Source organism: Aethalodelphis obliquidens, unplaced genomic scaffold (assembly GCF_003676395.1).
Source record: "Aethalodelphis obliquidens isolate GAN/ISIS:26980383/991018 unplaced genomic scaffold, ASM367639v1 scaffold37, whole genome shotgun sequence".
Taxonomy (NCBI): domain Eukaryota; kingdom Metazoa; phylum Chordata; class Mammalia; order Artiodactyla; family Delphinidae; genus Aethalodelphis; species Aethalodelphis obliquidens.
The window spans coordinates 8,565,915-8,581,829 of NW_020837981.1; the positions used below are offsets into that span (position 1 = coordinate 8,565,915).

General features: G+C 37.2%; 1 long non-coding RNA gene across 1 annotated transcript in view; it reads left to right on the forward strand.

Moving 5' to 3' along the window:
* Positions 1-15,432, forward strand: part of LOC113632555 (uncharacterized) — a 103,141-nt gene extending 87,709 nt beyond the window's left edge. The window contains exon 5 of the long non-coding RNA XR_003437864.1: positions 14,931-15,432. This is a non-coding gene — a long non-coding RNA (uncharacterized LOC113632555). The remainder of the gene's footprint in view (positions 1-14,930) is intronic.
* The last annotated feature ends 483 nt before the right edge of the window (positions 15,433-15,915 follow it).

The window sequence follows — 15,915 nt, forward strand, 5'->3', positions numbered from 1 at the left end:
ACATTCTCCAGGATAGATCATATCTTGGGTCACAAATCTAGCCTTGGTAAATTTAAGAAAGTTGAAATCATATCAAGTATCTTTTCCGACCACAACACTATGAGACTAGATATCAATTACAGGAAAAGATCTGTAAAAAATACAAACACATGGAGGCTAAACAATACACTACTTAATAACGAAGTGATCACCGAAGTGATCACTGAAGAAATCAAAGAGGAAATAAAAATACCTAGAAACAAATGACAATGGAGACACGACAACCCAAAACCTATGGGAATGCAGCAAAAGCAGTTGAAAGAGGTAAGTTTATAGCAATGCAATCCTACCTTAAGAAACAGGAAACATCTCGAATAAACAACATAACCTTGCACCTAAAGCAATTAGAGAAAGAACAAAAACTCCCCAAAGTTAGCAGAAGGAAAGAAATCATAAAGATCAGATCAGAAATAAATGAAAAAGAAATGAAGGAAACGACAGCAAAGATCAATAAAACTAAAAGCTGGTTCTTTGAGAAGATAAACCAAATTGATAAACCATTAGCCAGACTCATCAGGGAAAAAAGGGAGAAGACTCAGATCAATAGAATTAGAAATGAAAATGGAGGAGTAACAACTGACACTGCGGGAATACAAAGGATCATGAGAGATTACTACAAGCAAGTCTATGCCAATAAAATGGACAACCTGAAAGAAATGGACAAATTCTTAGAAATGAACAACCTGCCAAGACTGAATCAGGAAGAAATAGAAAATATGAACAGACCAATCACAAGCACTGAAATTGAAACTGTGATTAAAAATCTTCCAACAAACAAAAGCCCAGGACCAGATGGCTTCACAGGCGAATTCTATCAAGCATTTAGAGAAGAGCTAACATCTATCCTTCTCAAACTCTTCCTAAGGATAGCAGAGGGAGGAATACTCCCAAACTCATTCTACGAGGCTACCATCACCCTGATACCAGACTAAGATGTCACAGGAAAGAAAACTACAGCCCAATATCACTGATGAACATAGATGCAAAAATCCTCAACAAAATACTAGCAAACAGAATCCAACAGCACATTAAAAGGATCCTACACCATGATGAACATACATGCAAAAATCCTCAACAAAATACTAGCAAACAGAATCCAACAGCACATTAAAAGGATCCTACACCATGATCAAGTGGGGTTTATTCCAGGAATGCAGGGATTCTTCAATATACACATATCAATCGATGTGATACACCATATCAACAAACTGAGGGAGAAAAACCATATGATCATCTAAATAGATGCACAAAAAGCTTTTGACAAAATTTAACACCCATTTATGATAAAAACCCTGCAGAAAGTAGGCATAGAGGGAACTTTCCTCAACATAATAAAGGCCATATATGACAAACCCACAGCCAACATTGTCTTCAATGGTGAAAAACTGAAAGCATTTCCACTAAGATCAGGAACAAGAGAAGGTTGCCCACTCTCAGCACTCTTATTCAACATAGTTTTGGAAATTTTAGCCACAGCAATCAAGAAAAAGAAATAAAAGGAATCAAACCTGGAAAAGAAGTAAAGCTGTCACTGTTTGTAGATGACACGATACTCTACATAGAGAATCGTAAAGATGCTACCAGAAAACTACTAGAGCTAATCAATGAATTTGGTAAACTAGCAGGATACAAAATTAATGCACAGAAATCTCTAGCATTCCTATACACTAATGATGAAAAATCTGAAAGTGAAATTAAGAAAACACTCCCATTTCCCATTGCAACAAAAAGAATAAAATATCTAGGAATAAACCTACCTAAGGAGACAAAAGACCTGTATGCAGAAAATTATAAGACACTGATGAAAGAAATTAAAGATGATACAAATAGATGGAGACATATACCATGTTCTTGGATTGGAAGAATCAACATGACTCTACTACCCAAAGCAATCTACAGATTCAATGCCATCCATATGAAACTACCACTGGCATTTTTCACAGAACTAGAACAAAAAATTTCACAATTTCTATTGAAACACAAAAGACCCCGAATAACCAAAGCAATCTTGAGAACGAAAAATGGAGCTGGAGAAATCAGGCTCCCTGACTTCAGACTATCCTACAAAGCTACTGTAATCAAGACAGTATGGTACTGGCAGAAAAACAGAAATATAGATCAATGGAGCAGGATAGAAAGCCCAGAGATAAACCCACGCACATATGGTCACCTTATCTTTGATAAAGGAGACAAGAATATACAGTGGAGAAAAGACAGCCTCTTCAGTAAGTGGTGCTGGGAAAACTGTAAAGGTACATGTAAAAATATGAAATTAGAACACTCCCTAATACCATACACAAAAATAAACTCAAAATGGATTAAAGACCTAAATGTAAGGTCAGACAGTATCAAACTCTTAGAGGAAAACATAGGCAGAACACTCTAGCCATAAATCACAGCAAGATCCTTTTTGACCCACCTCCTAGAGAAATGGAAATAAAAACAGAAATAAACAAATGGGACCTAATGAAACTTAAAAGCTTTTGCACAGCAAAGGAAACCATAAACAAGACAAAAAGACAACCCTCAGAATGGGAGAAAATATTTGCAAATGAAGCAACTGACAAAGGATTAATCTCCCAGATTTACCAGCAGTGCATGCAGCTCAATAACAAAAAAACAACCCAATCCAAAAATGGGCAGAGGACCTAAATAGCCATATCTCCAAAGAAGATATACAGATTGCCAACAAACACATGAAAGAATGCTCAACATCATTCATCACTAGAGAAATGCAAATCAAAACTACAATGAGGTATCATCTCACACTGCTCAGAATGGCCATCATCAAAATATCTCGGAAGAATAAATGCTGGAGAGGGTGTGGAGAAGAGGGAACCCTCTTGCACTGTTGGTTGGAATGTAAACTGATACAGCCACTATGGAGAAGAGTATGGAAGTTCCTTAAAAAAACTACAAATAGAACTACCATACAACCCAGCAATCCCACTACTGGGCATATACCCTGTGAAAACCATAATTCAAAAAGAGTCATGTACCAAAATATTCATTACAGCTCTATTTACAAGAGCCTGGAGATGGAAACAACCTAAGTGCCCATCATCAGATGAATGGATAAAGAAGATGTGGCACATATATACAATGGAATATTACTCAGCCATAAAAAGAAACGAAATTGAGATATTTGTAGTGAGGTGGATGGACCTAGAGTCTGTCATACAGAGTGAAGTAAGTCAGAAACAGAAAAACAAATACTGTATGCTAACACATATATATGGAATCTAAGAAAAAAAAAAGTCATGAAGAACCTAGGGGTAAGATGGAAATAAAGACACAGACCTACTAGAGAATGGACTTGAGGATATGGGGAGGGGGAAGGGTAAGCTGGGACAAAGTGACAGAGTGGCATGGACATATATACACTACCAAACATAAACTAGATAGCTAGTGGGAAGCAGCCGCATAGCACAGGGAGATCAGCTCAGTGATTTGTGACCACCTAGAGGGGTGGGATAGGGAGGGTGGGAGGGAGGGAGATGCAAGAGGTAAGAGATATGGGAACATATGTATATGTGTAACTGATTCACTTTATTATAAAGCAGAAACTAACACACCAGTGTAAAGCAATTATACTCCAATAAAGATGTTAATAAATAAATAAATAATAGGAGGAGGAAACAAGATGGCAGAATAGAAGGACTCGAGCTCAACTCCTCTTTTGAATACACCAAAATCACACCTAACTGCTGAACAACCATTGACAAAAAAGACTGGAACCTACCAAAAAAGATATGCTATATCCAAAAACAAAGGAGCCACAACAAAATGGTACGAGGTGCACTTTCACAATATAATCAAATCCCATACCCACCAGATGGGCAACCCACAAAGTGGAAAATAACTATATCACAGAGGTTCTCCCACAGGAGTGAGAGTGAGCCCCACGTCTGGCTCTCCAGCCTGGGGGTCTGGCATCAGGAGGAAAAGCCCCCAGAGCATTTGCCTTTGAAGGCCAGTAAGGCTTGAGTGCAGGAGTCGCACAGAGTCCACTCTTGGCAAGTGCACACAAGGTTTCACATGCACTGGGACCCAGGGCAAAACTGACTGCACAAGAGCCTGGGCCAGAGCAACCTGCTGGTCTTGGAGGGTCTCCTGTGGAGGTGGGGGTCAGCAGTGGTTCACAATGAGGGCAAGGACACAAGTGGTGGAGGCCCCAGGGAATACTCATCAGCATGAGCTCTCCCAGAGGTTGCCATTTTGGCACTGAGATGGGGACCCACCCAGCAGCCTGCAGGCTCCAGTGCTGGGACGCCTCAGGGCAAACCACCAACGGGGTGGGAACACAAACCCACCCATCAGCAGACAGGCTGCCTGAAGTCATCCTGAGCCAACAGCTGTCTATGAACACAGCACTTGATGCAACCCTGTGCACCCAAGGGACAAGACCTGGCTTCACCCACCAATGGGAAGGCACCAGCCAGTCCCTCCCACCAGGAAGCCTGCACCAGCTCCTGGAACAACCTCACCCACCAGGGGGCCGACAGCAGAACCAAGAATTACAACCCTGCAGCCTGAGGAACAGAGACCATAAACAGAGAAAATTAGACAAAATGAGATGGCAGAGAAATATGTTGCAGAAAAAGGAACAAGATAATACTCCAGAAGAACTAAGAGCAGTGGACACAGGCAATCTGCCAGAAGAAGAATTAAGAGTAAAAATGATCCAGGATCTCAGAAAAAGAATGGAGTCACAGACCAAGGAGGTACAAGAAATGTTTAATAAAGAGAAGCTTCAAAAACAAATCAGAAACAGTTAACAAGATGCACTATGAACATACATACCAATAATTACCTTAGTCATAAATGGATTAAATGCTCCAACCAAAAGACATAGACTGGCTGAATGGATACAAAAATAAGGCCCATATATATGCTATCTCTAAGAGACTCACTTCAGATCTAGGGGCATATACAGACTGAAAATGAGGGGATGAAAAAACTTATTCCATGCAAATGGAAATCAGAAGAAAGCTAGAGTAGCAATGCTCATATCAGACCAAAGAGACTTTATAATAAAGACTGTTATAAGAGACAAAGAAGGACACTACATAATGATCAAGGGACCAATCCAAGAAGAAGCTATAACAATTGAAAATATATATGTACCCAACCTAGGAGCACCTCAATACATAAGGCAAATGCTAGCAGCCATAAAAGGAGAAATTGACAGTAACACAATAATAGTGGGGGACTTTAACACTCCACTTTCATCAATGGACAGATCATCCAGACAGAAAATCAATAAGGAAACACAGGCCTTAACTGACACATTAGACCAGGTGAACTTAAGCATCAGAGTACACACTCTTCTCAAGTGCACTTGGAACATTCTCCAGGATAGATCACATGCTGGGCCACAAAAAGAGCCTGGGTAAATTTAAGAAAATTGAAATCACATCAAGCATGTTACCTGACCACAATACTATAAGATTAGAAATCAACTAGAAGAAAATAACCGTGAAAAACACAAACACGTGGAGGCTAAACAATATGTTACTAAACAACCAATGGATCACTGAAGAAATCAAAGAGGAATAAAAAAAATACCTAGAGATAAAAGAAAACAAAAACACAGCAATCCAAAACTTTTGGGACACAGCAAAAGCATTTCTAAGAGGGAAGTTTCTAGCCATACAATCTTACCTCAGGAAACAAGAAAAATCTCAAATAAACTAACTTTACACCTAAATCAACTAGAGAAAGAAGAACAAGCAAAACCCAATGTTAGGAAAAAGGAAATCACAAAGATCAGAGAAGAAATAAATGAAATAAAGACAAAGAAAACAATAGAAAAGTTCAATGAAATTAAAACGTGGTTCATTGAAAAGGTAAACAAAATTGATAAATCTTTAGCCAGACTCATCAGGAAAAAAAAGGGACAGGGCTCAAATCAATAAACTTAGAAATGAAAAAGGAAAAGTTACAAAGGACACCACAGAAATACAAAGGATCATAAGAGACTACTATAAGCAAAGAAATGTCAATAACATGGACAACCTAGAAGAAATGGACAAATTCTTAGAACAGTATACTTTTTCAAGACTGAACCAAGAAGAAATTGAAAATACCAACAGACCAATCACAAGTACTGAAGTTGAAGCTGTGACTGAAAAACTTCCAACAAACAAAAGTCCAGGACAGATGACTTCACAGGTGAACTCTATCAAACATTTAGAGACGAGTTAACACCTATCCTTCTGAAACTATTTTAAAAAATTGCAGAGGAACACTCCAAAACTCATTCTATGAGGCCAAAATCACCCTGATACGAAAACCAGACAATGATAACAAAAAAAGAAAAACATAGGCCAATATCGCTGATGAACATAGACACAAAAATCCTCAACAAAATACAAGCAAACTGAATCCAACAATACAGTAAAAGGATCTTACACCATAAACAACTGTGATTCATCCCAGGGATGCAAGAATTTTGCAACATCCACAAATCAATCAGTGTGATTACACCACATCAATAAATTGAATAAAAACCATATGCTCATCTCAACAGATGCAGAAAAAGCTTTTTACAAAATTCAACACCGATTTATGATAAAAACCCTCCAGAAAGTAGCCATAGAGGGAACTTACCTCAACATAATAAAGGCCATATATGACAAACCCACAGTTAACATCATACTCAATGGTGAAAGCTGAAAGCATTTCCTCTGAGATCAAGCATTTCCTCTGAGGATGTCCACTCTTGCCACTTTTATTTAACACAGTTTTGTAAGTCCTAGCCATGGCAATCAGAGAAGAAAAAGAAATAAAAGGAATCGAAATTGGAGAAGAAGAAGTAAAACTGTCATTGTTTGCAGATGACATGATACTATACATAGAATATCCTAAAGATGCTACCAGAAAACTCCTAGAGATCATCAATGGATTTGGTAATGTTGCAGGATACAAAATTAATACACAGGAATCTCGTGCATTCCTATACACTAACAACAAAAGATCAGAAAGAGAAATTAAGGAAACAATCTCATTTACCATCACATCAAAAAGAATACAATACTTAGGAATAAACCACCTAAGGAGGCAAAAGACCTGTACTCAGAAAACTATAAGATGCTGATGAAAGAAATCAAAGATGACACAAACAGATGGAGAACTATACTATGTTCTTGGATTGGATGAATCAGTATGGTCAAAATCACTGCACTATCCAAAGCAATCTACAGATTCAATGCAAAGCCTTTCCAATTACACAGAACTAGAACAAAAAATTTTTAATTTGTTTGTAGACACAAAAGACCCTGCATAGCCAAAGCAATCTTGTGAAAGAAGGGCAGAGCTGGAGGAATCAGGATCCCTGACTTCAGACTATACTACAAAGCTACAGTAATCAAGACAGTATGGTACTGGCACAAAAACAGAAATATAGATCAATGGAACAGGATGGAAAGCCCAGAAATAAACCCACGCACCTATGGTCAATTAATCTACAACAAAGAAGCAAGAATATACAATAGAGGAAAGACAGCCTCTTCAATAAGTGGTGCTGGGAAAACTGGACAGCTGCATGTAAAAGAATGAAATTAGAACACTGTTTAACACCATAGACAAAATTAAACTCGAAATCGATTTAAGACTTAAATGTAAGACCGGATACTATAAAACTCCTAGAGGAAAACATAGGCACAACACTCTTTGACATAAATCACAGCAATATCTTTCTCAATCCATCTCCTAGAGTAATGGAAATAAAAACAAAAATAAACAAATGGGACCTAATGAAACTTAAAAGCACAACAATGGAAACCATAAACAAAATGAAAAGACAACATACAGAATGGGAGAAAATATTTGCAAACAAAGTGACCGACAAGGGTTTAATCCCCAAAATATACAAACAGCTCAATATCAAAAAAACAACCTAATCAAAAAATGCACACAAGATCTAAATAGACGTTTCTCAAAAAAAAAAAAAAAACAAACCAAAAACATACAGATGGCCAAAAAGCACACGAAAAGATGCTCAACAGTGCTAATTATTAGAGAAATGCAAATCAAAACTACAATGAGGTACCACCTCACACCAGTCAGAATGGCCATCCTCAAAATGTCTACAAATAATAAATGCTGGAGAGGGTGTGGAGAAAAAGGAACTGTCCTACGCTGTTACTCGGAATGTAACTTGGTTTAGCCACTATGGAGAACAGTATGTATTTCCTTAAAAAACTAAAAGTAGCATTACCATATATTCTGCAACTCCAATCCTGGACATATATCTGGAAAAGATGAAAACTCTAATTCAAAAAGATACATGCACCCCAACGTTCCTAGCAGCACTACTTACAATAGCCAAGACATGGAAACAACCTAAATGTCCATCAACAGATGAATGGATAAAGAAGATGTGGTATACATATGTGTGTGTACATATGTATATATATACATATATATATATATATACACATACGTACACACATACCCATACATACAACAGAATATTACTCAGCCATAAAAAAGAATGAAATAATGCCATTTGCGACAACGTGGACGGACCTAGAGATTATCATACTAAGTGAAGTCAGTCAGAGGAAGATAAATTTCATATGACATCACTTAGAGGTGGAATCTATAAATTGATACAAATGAACTTATTTACAAAACAGAAACATACTCAAAGACTTAGAAAACAAATTTATGTTTACCAAAGGGGAACAGTTGGGGGAAGGATAAATTAGGACGTAGGGATTAACATATACATACTACTACATATAAAATAGATAATCAACAAGGACCTTGCATAGCACAGGGAACTCTGCTCAATATTCTGTAATACCCTATATGGGAAAAGAATCTGAAAAAGAATGAATATATATAAATGTATAAATCACTCTGCTGTACACCTGAAACTAACACAACATTGTAAATCATATATACTCACATTAAAATTTTAAAAAAAGCAAAAAAACCATATCTGATTAAGGACTTGTATTCAGAAAAAAAGCACTCTTACAATGGATTATTAAAAAAAAGTACTTTGTTAAAAGGGCAAACCATTTGAACAGATAATTCACCAAAGAGTGTATATGACTAAATGAGGAAGGAAAAGATGCTAAACGTCTCTACAGAATTGAAATGAAAATTAAAACCAGATGAAAAACTATTACACATCCAATAGAATGTCTAAAATAAAAAGACCACCAACCTAAGTCTCAGCGAGGATGTGAAGTAGCTAGACCTCTCAGACATTGCTGGTGTGAATACAAAGTTATATGGCCACTTTAAATATCTTGGCAGTCTCTAAGTATTTACACTTACCTTTACCGCTGGTCCAGCATTCCCACTTCTGAGTACTTACTCTAAGGAAATGGAAACATAGGTCTGTTGAAAGATCTGTACTCAAATGTTCATATGGGCTTTAGTCTTCATAGCTAAAAATGGAAAATAAACCAAAAGTATATTAATTGGTGAATTAATAAACATATTGTGGCATATCCATTCAAAGAATACTACTCAGCAGTATGAAAGTACAAACTACTGAAATAATCAACATGATATATCTCAAAAGCATCATGCTAATAAAAGAAGCCTGACACAAAAGACCATCTTATATGATTCCACTGAATTAAAATTCTAGTAAGGGCAAAATTACAGAAATAGGAAGCATCAGTGGTTGCCTATGGCTGTCACGGGAGGGTGCTGACTGCAAAGGGGCAGGAGGAAACTTGTGGGGGTGATGGAATTATTCTATATCTTGACTGTTATTAAACGACTGTACATATTGCCAAACTCATAAAGTTGTACGTTTAAAATTCGTGATTTTTTTTTCTATGTAAAGTTCACCTCAACAAAGCTGATAAAAAAGAAAGGCTCAGGAATGACAGAGAAAATAAAGAACTATTTTTCCTTGGGAATTAAGAGCTGAGGATAATATAATAAGCCAGTTGGAATGCTTTCATTACATCAGGTTCAGAAGTGACTACTAGAAAACTCTCCTAGTTTCACTGGTTTGTTTCCTTTTCCTTAAGATTAAAGATCAATTTTTCCTTTATTGGCCAAGAACCTTTCAAATTTCAGTTTTGATAAGAAAAGGGTAAAGAAATGCCAGTATTCTCTTTTCCTCATTTCTGTGGGGAGACAGTATGGGAGGGGGGGCTTGTGATTGGGTTGGCAAAGTCCACCCCCTCACCCCACGAACTCCAAGACTGATTGTCCTGCCCCACCATAAGACTGGGAGCAGACATGAGCCTACAGAAGGAAGGACATTGTGAATCTTTCCCTTACTTGCCTTAACAACTGCTTAGGCCTAAAAACTGTCTAGCTACAAAAGATTTGTAGCACAACAGGAATTGTGGACTCCAGATAATTCTAACTACAGTGAACAAAGCCCAGAGGCAAAGGTAATCGTTTTCAGCTATTCTCGTTAGCTTGCTACACACGTATCAATGGCTTCATTACCAAACACGGTCACACAGAAGTATTTAAAAGTTTACTTCTATTTGGAACATCTTTATTCCATCCTTTTATGGATTTTTCATCTTCCCTAACTGTCATCTTCAGCATTTGCAGCCCTTCTCAAGAGAGGGGAAGAAAAATATGTTGTGTGTATAATATATGATGAGTCAACCCTGTTGCTATCATCACGCACAGGAGAGATGGGGAGTCATAAGTTATGAGTTATCCCTCACTCCCTCATTCACAGAGATAAAAACATAGAAATGCCATCCCAACATTCAGGCAAGATATACATACCAGGAATGGCGGAGAACAATAAATTTCCCCAGCAACTCCAATACTCTTTCCACAATAAAATGATAGGATGGAGGGAAGCAATGGAAGCCTTTGGAATAAAATCACTGTGCCACCACATTCAATCTTTATTTGGATAAAAATTCTCCCTGTATTTTCAGTGTTCCAGCGGCTACAGGGATCAGAGAACCTCTAACCACACCTATCTGTACATGGAATGGGTAGATTCAAGTAGATGGTTCTCTGGATCAAGAGCTAGATTTGCTTGTAGGGTTTAGGGGACCATGAGACACTGCAAACTTTGTGAGCAATGACCCTATAAAAAAGAGCTTCGACTTGGTAACCTTGGACCCGTTCTTCACCATACTCAGTACCAATGTGCATCCCACGGCACTACCCATGTTAGTTTCTGTGCACAATGGCCTATTCCTGGATTTGGGGCTTCAAGATCCTCATTTAAGTGTTTTCCCATATTGTAACTTTGTATATTTGGAGCTCTGAAAATCAGAACAATCAATTCTGGTCTTTGTATGAGATAATCACTGTCCTACCAAAGTTCACCCCCCAAATTGCAATTCTACAGGAACTTGTGAAGCTGTGGTATTAAAATCCCGTAAGATATATGTAGAGTAACCCCATGATATTTACAGTTCCATATATTTTTCTCCCCAGCAACATGTAGCTCTTTAAAGAACGTACTTAAAAATAGTAAACATATTTCAAACTTTCTTACACATCCAAGTCCTGTCACACATTCTCCTTGCAAAGCAGCATGAGAACTTAGAAGAAAAAAATTAAAAGACCATTCCAAAAAGGTTTTACATGTGGACTCTTGTCTGTGGCAACTTCATCTTTCATCCTTAGTGAGACTATTAGAACTGCACTGGAACCTTAAAGACTGTTAAGATGATTAAGAGCCACATTTAACAGTTGTTCTGGTAGCATCTTGACAAACATTTTACTTTTGTATCTCTCAAGAAAGCCCATAAAACAGCATGACCTAAAAATTTTTAACAAATATATTAATAAAAATTTAAACAGGCATGTATTACTTATGCTATTTTGAGTTAATTACATAATAATATTGCCTTGTGTACACCTTAATTAGATTAAATATTGATCAGTGCCCTTTCCCACTTGCCACTGATATTCCATTAACACATAATAACTGTCTTGTTATATCTAGATGTAACTTTAAATTAATTAAAGAGTCTGGCTGGAAATGAAAAGTTACAGAAAGATGTACAAAGCTAGCCCTTTTATACATAAACAGGACTGGAGACCTCAGCCTATGAATTAAAGCAGGGAAGAAAAATTAAACTCTACCTATTTTAAGGATTTAAAGTAATTAGATCTATGAACAATGATCCACAATTTTTTTCCCATAGGGTTTCAGAAGTCATATCAATTAGACTAGGTTCACCTATAACTCTGTATTAAGGAAGAGGTTATGAAATATTACAATTATTCCTGAGGATTATGGTCTTTGTTTATTTCAGAAAAAGAACCTAGATTTTAAACAGCATCGAAGATTTCTTAGCATGTGATTAAGGCTGTTTATTTTCATGCTGATGAGCTGAGAGCTGTTTCAATGGGGAGATGCTATAATTTTCCCATGATCTGGAAAATATTCATGGCACTTTTTAATGTTGTCATTAACTGTCACGTCTCTTGAGTTAAATATGAGCCCTGTCATTTGGAAGTCAGAAAGCAGCTCCTAAATTCCTCAATTTCATTAGCAATTGATTCAAATCATTTCTCGAAAATAGTCTGAATTGACATATGAATTGTAGTGGTTCCTCAGCTTGGTGATTAATTAATCAAGCCATCAGGTTCACATTAAACTATTTATCAATCTTACGATTTCCTGCTTTTCAGAAAAAATTAAACAGCACTCTAATGATATTTTATGAGTTTTGAGAAAAATTAAAATGGGACCCAAAAAAATAATCTGTCCTTCCTAATTTATGAAGCTCCATGATGTCAGTTTCTGTAAGGCAAGACACTAAAAGGAGGAGATGGGGCTGGAATCTCCACCCCAGGGAAGGCAGGGTCATTTGTATAGGTCTCAGTTTCTTCATCTGTAAAATAAGAAAATTGAACTAAATAATCTCTCATTATCTCTCACTTTCAAAATTATGTTTGTCTGTGAATCAAAATGTAATATGATAGTTATGGTTACTTTTAATTTTACTATTTTGGTGTGTGCCATTGTCCTTACATTAAAAACAAACGACCTGGGGTTACTGATAGAGACTTAAAGACTCCACATTAAAATTATAATTGATGTTCTTGGATCAGCTATGGACACTGTTCTGCAATTGGCATTTAAAATATAATTTTCTCCTCAAGGCCACATTAGTCTGTGTTTTTTCTAATGGGCTATTATAACAAGGGACCACAGTCAGTTGCTTTAGCCCAGAATGACAGTATCAACTTTTCCAAGATTGGGCCGCACCAATAGCTGGTTGTTGGCTGAGAAAACTGCTGGCAAAACATCATGTGTTTGCCGATTTAATTTCATTCAAACTTTGCTGAGTTCAATTAATAGCTAGTTTTTTTCATAATAAACCACCAGCCAGCTGAATTCAGCCCCCTTTCTTTCAAATTTGCTGTGTGTATAACTACAAAACTAATGTCTCATTCTACACAAATCCCTCTGGCATTATTTATAGAAACCTGAAGATTCTCTCTTAAAGCTAACTGCGTTTTAAGTGTTGGGCTGCCTCTGGTGTCCTAGGACAGAGACTGCAAGCCACACAGGAAGAACCCTCTGTGTGCAAGGCAGTTTGAGTGGACTTCCATTCCCTGCCTGCAGTGCTGGGACAAAGGCCAGAGGAGCAGTGTCTAAAACGACACAGGAGAAAACTATAATTCGAAAAGATACATGCACCCCAATGTTCTTTGCAGCGCTATTTACAATAGCCAAGACATGGAAGCAACCTAATATCCATCAACAGAAGCAAATGGGACTTAATGAAAGTTAAAAGCTTTTGCACAGCAAAGGACACCATTGCTAAAACAAAAAGACAATCTATGGAATGGGAGAAAATATTTGCATACAACATGACCAACAAGGGATTAATTTCCAAAATATACAAACAGCTCATACAGCTCAATATCAAAAAAAACGAATAACCCAATCAAAAAAATAGGCAGAAGATCTAAATAGACATTTCTCCAAAGAAGACATATAGAAGGCCCACAGACACATGAAAAAATGCTCGACATCGCTAATTATTAGAGAAATGCAAATCAAAACTATAATGAGGTATCACCAGTCAGAATCATCCAAGTCTACCAATAATACATGCTGGGGAGGGTGTGGAGAAAAGGGAACCCGCCTACACTGTTGGTGGGGATGTAAACTGGTTTAGCCACCATGGAGAACAGTATGTGTTTCCTTAAAAAACTAAAAATAGCATTACCATATGTTCTGCAATTCCAATCTGGAAAAGATGAAAACTCTAATTCAAAAAGATACATGCACTCCTATGTTCCTAGCAGCACTATTTACAATAGCCAAGACGTGGAAGCAACCTAAATGTCCACTGACAGATGAATCGATAAAGAAGATGTGGTACGTATATACAATGGAATATTACTCAGCCATAAAAATGAAAGAAATAATGCCATTTGCAGCAACATGGATGAACCTAGAGATTATCATACTAACTGAAGTGAGCCAGACAGACAAATCTCATATGATATCACTTATATGTGGAATCTAAAAAAATGATGCAAATGAACTTATTTACAAAGCAGAAATAGACTCATAGACATAGAAAGCAAACTTATGGTTACCAAAGGGGGAAGGGGGCGTGGGGAGGGATAAATTAGGAGTTTGGGATTAGCATATATACATGCTACTATGTATAAAATAATCAACAAGGAACTACTGTATAGCACAGGGAAATATACTCAATATCTTGTAATAATCTGTAAGGGAAAAGAACTTGAAAAAGAATATCTATCTATCTACATAACTGAATCACTTTGCTGGTACACCTGAAACTAATACAACATTGTATATCAACTACACATCAATAAAATAAATAAATAAAATGACACAGGCAGTTTTCATGGCTCATCCCTCCCTTCTCAGGAGGGTCAGGGGGATTCGTAGAAATGCAATGTCTTTTTCCTCCATTTCTTCTCATTCTCAGGGCTGGATGTGGCTGGTTCCCCCTGCACAGCATCAACTGCAGAGAAGCGGCCTTGGACTGAGAGAGGACCACAGAGAAACCAGACCACAGCGAAACCACCCCAAGAGGGGTCTTCCTGGAGGCTGGCTGAAGCGACTTTTCTCTTCAAAAGCAGGGAAAATGCCTTGCATCCTGGGGAAATTTGGGGTCTCATCTTGGACCACAGTGGCGCTGGGAATCCCCTACCTCTACCCCTGTCACAGACACACATGCATTTTATGGATAAGGAGAACAAGAGCCAGAAAAATAAGTAACTTGCCCAAGAATGAAACTTTTTGGAAAGCTATGTCCTATAGGGGAATGGGATGGAAATGGAAAAGCAGAAAGGCTATTTGACACACAAGCCCACAAAGGATCTCATGTTAAGACGTTACCTTCATACTAAGTGAAGTAAGTCAGATAGAGAAAGACATATCATATGATGTCACTTATATGTGGGATCTAGAGAAAAAAAAGGATACAAATTAACTTACTTACAAAACAGAAACAGACTCACAGACACAGAAAACAAACTTATGGTTACTAAAGGGGAAAGCAGCGAAGGGATACATTAGGAATTTGGGATTAACAGATATACGCTACTATATATAAAACAGATAAACAACAAGGACTTACTGTATGGCACAGGGAACTATATTCAGTATCGTGTAATAACCTATAATGGAAAAGAATCTGAAAAAGAATATATGTATGTATGGCTGAGTCCCTTTGCTCACCTGAAACATTGTAAAGCAACTACACTTCAATAAAAATAAACTTTAAAAAAGAGACTTTATCTCCAAACGAGGTTATTCACACAATTGCTAAGATGTGTGACAGAACTGGGGAAAAAATAAAGTTCATCACACAACCCAAAACTTGTGTTCCATTGTGGAAAAATACTGTCTATAACCCCTATTTTATCAATTCTGTGATTATCTTATGTGTAGCACAACTATATTGCATT